This window comes from Arachis duranensis, chromosome 3, assembly GCF_000817695.3.
Source record: "Arachis duranensis cultivar V14167 chromosome 3, aradu.V14167.gnm2.J7QH, whole genome shotgun sequence".
Taxonomy (NCBI): domain Eukaryota; kingdom Viridiplantae; phylum Streptophyta; class Magnoliopsida; order Fabales; family Fabaceae; genus Arachis; species Arachis duranensis.
The window spans coordinates 121,035,601-121,039,050 of NC_029774.3; positions in this window are offsets into that span (position 1 = coordinate 121,035,601).

Below are 3,450 nucleotides of genomic sequence, written 5' to 3' on the forward strand. Positions count from 1 at the left end.
TATATAAAAGATTTAATTGTGTATAGCCACATGTCAATGCAAACTATCTTTTAAAAATAGGTTTACACTATAATGCAAACTAATTAAACATTTTACATTTTATTGGGGACGATGATAATGATGTTAAATCTTGATAAAATCTAACAAATTATTCTCATCATTCATCAGATATAATAATTGTTATCTAATGATTACATATCTATCTATTCTATTATATAAAAGAATAATTCTTCACATACAAGCATTTTTTTTATACAAATTTTTATAAGTCATTTATATAAACGTGTTTTGAACTGTTACTTTAAGTTTTTACTGCACCTTCTTCTTTTTTTTTGTTGCACGTTCTTCTTCCTCTTCTTCTTCCTTCTTCTTTTCTTTCATTTCTTATCTTCTCTTTCTTCTCCTTCATTTACGTGCTTTTCTCTTTATTTTCTTTCTTCGTTATTCTTGATTTCCATTATTTTTTAACATCAAGCTCTTAAATTATTTTTGAAGAAGAAAAAACAGCAGAAGATGAGGAGGAGAAAGAGTAAGAGTTCCGAATTATGCATAAGGTATACTTCAATGAATTTTGGATGTATTTCTTAAATCCTTTGGGTGTAGTTTTGTAATCCTTTGGGTGTATTTCTGTAATCCTTTGGGTGAATTCCTGTAACCGTTTGGGTGTATTTTTGTAATTCTTTGGATGTATTTCTGTAATCGTTTGAGTGTATTTCTAAAGTTCCATTATCTTTAAATTTGGCAAGAAACTCATTTTCATGGAGGAAGAAGAAGAGTCGTTCATAATGCATGGTGAGTAGTGCGCTTTGGAAACAGGAAGTGGTTGAATAACGTGCATTTATTTACTCTTGAATGTGAGAGTGTAATGCGTGTGTTTTGTTGGGCTTGTGCCAATTTGTAAGACTTGTAAGCCAAAAAGACTTATATGTGTAGCAGGCCTCTATAAAAATCGAATTTCTGCACTTAATTATGGAGTTGATGTGGCATGCTTTTTAGAGTATTTTTCAATTTATTTGTTTTAACTCATTAAATACAAGTTATTAAGATAAACTAATTATATCAACTAATTAATTTGATTAGATATTAAATATCACATAATTTATTATAATTTATATTAATTTGATTTGGTAATATTTTTTAATTTATTTCTTTTAATGTTCTCTTAGTATTTTTAATTTATTAAACCAAATTTATTGTATGTACTAATGAATTAATTAGTCATTAAATAATAATTCTTTGAATAAAATAGGCAACTGAGATCTTTTTAACTAATAATTAAATCAAATCATATATATTGAGCCAAACTCAAATGTGAATTAAGGACTAAATTTAAATAAGATTGTTTCTTACTTATTCAAATTGAATGCAATAAATACAAATTAATTTTGTTAGATAAATATAGTCGTCTGGTCTACTATATATAGATGGCCATACAAAATTATAAGAATCATGATTTTATCGCAAATGCTATTTCAACTTTTCTTTGCTTTTTTTTTCCTTTATGTACATTTTTTTTATGTATAAATGTACCCAAAATGAGAAAGTACGGACGATGTTTTATTGATTGTTTGTTTGATGAATATATCTTAATTTTGACATTCTACAATTGTGGATGGAAGTTGATCCGTAGTAATTCAAAGTGATCAGTATATTTTTTTATAATATTAGATAGAAGAATATTTGTTAAAATGAATATACTCTTTGTAATAATTTTTTTTCCAATTATTAGATTTTTATGTTAAATTCTTTAAAAGTACAAGATAATAAAATAAGTTGACTTTAATATCATTAGAAGCTAAATTTAATGGTTCAACTAAGCACCAGTAATTATGTTAATAAAGTAATTTTGTAATACTAATGTGATTTACATATCAATTTTTCGAATAAATTCATTTCAAAATGTAAAAATTAGACTCAATTACTCTAAAATTTTAAAGGTAATATATAATTTTATAACAAAATAAATTAACATTCATTAAGGAAATAAATTTATACAGGGCTCTTTTCTAATTATAAATAATAACAAGACTTATGAAAAATATTAATGTCAACGTTCTTATTAACTAAATCATGATATTAGGTAGTTGATAGTTTCATAGACAGAATTTATTAAGTAATTACGTTAAAACTAGCAAAGAACAAGCAATAAAGATTTATAAAAAAAATCTATTACATATTACCAATTTTATAATTAAAATATGTCACATATCATATTCTCATCTCTTCTATTTATTGTCTATTCTATTATATAATAATCATATTTTTACACTTAATGATGGAGTTGACGTGACATATTTTTTAGAGTTTTTAGCGATTCATTTTTTTTAACTCATTAAATATAATTTATTACGGTAAATTAACTATATCAACTAATTGATTTTATTAGATATTTAAGTATCACACAATTTATTATAATTTATATCAATTTGATTTAATAGTATTTTCTAATTTATTTCTTTTAATATTCTGCTAGTATTTTTAATTTATTAAACCAAATTAATTATACTAATTATCTGTATTAATTAATTAGATTAGATTAGTTTATTAATTATTAAAATAATAAATCTATAAATAAAATAGGCTTTTCAGGTATTTTTCACTAATAATTAAAGCAAATTAAATCATATATATTGAGCTAAATTCAAATCATGTGAATTAAAGAGTAAACTAAAATAAGATGATTTTTTATCTATTCAAATTAAATGTAATAAATACAAATTAATTTTGTTAGATAATCATAGTCTTATGGTCTTCTATATATAGATGGTCACACAAAATTATAAGAACCATCATTTTTATTGCTTTTGCGATTTCAACTCTTCTTTTTTCTTTTTTTTCTTTTTTTTTATGTATAAATGTACTTAATTAAAATGGGAAGGTATGGATGAGTGTTTCATTGATTATTTGTTTGACAAATATTATAGTCCGAACTCAATTTAAGCATTTTACCGCTATCGATGGAAGTTGAACCTGTAATAATTCAGGGTGACCATGATATTTTTTATAGTATTACGTAGAAAAATATTTCTTATAATGAATATATCCATTGTAATTAATTTTCTTTGTCAATATGTTATCTTTTACCTAACAAACAATATCTATGTTGAATATATTATTTTTATGAGAAGACATACATAATTGATTGATAATTCTTTATATAAAAATACTCTTGTAATAACTAAATACCATATTGTTATCTCAGTAAAGTTAATTCTCCTATGATTATGTCAATGTATAGTACTATCAAATAAAAATTGATTAAATTACATTTATTTTTGATGAGGTGGGTAATTTTTTAGGCCAAATCACACGTCGGAGTTAAGAAAAGATTTGAAAAGTGTTAACAATGCAAATATTTTTTTTTAATGCCCAATAATAAATATATAAATTAACACTAATATTGTTTTGTACAAAATCATAAAATATATATTATACTTAAAATATATATTT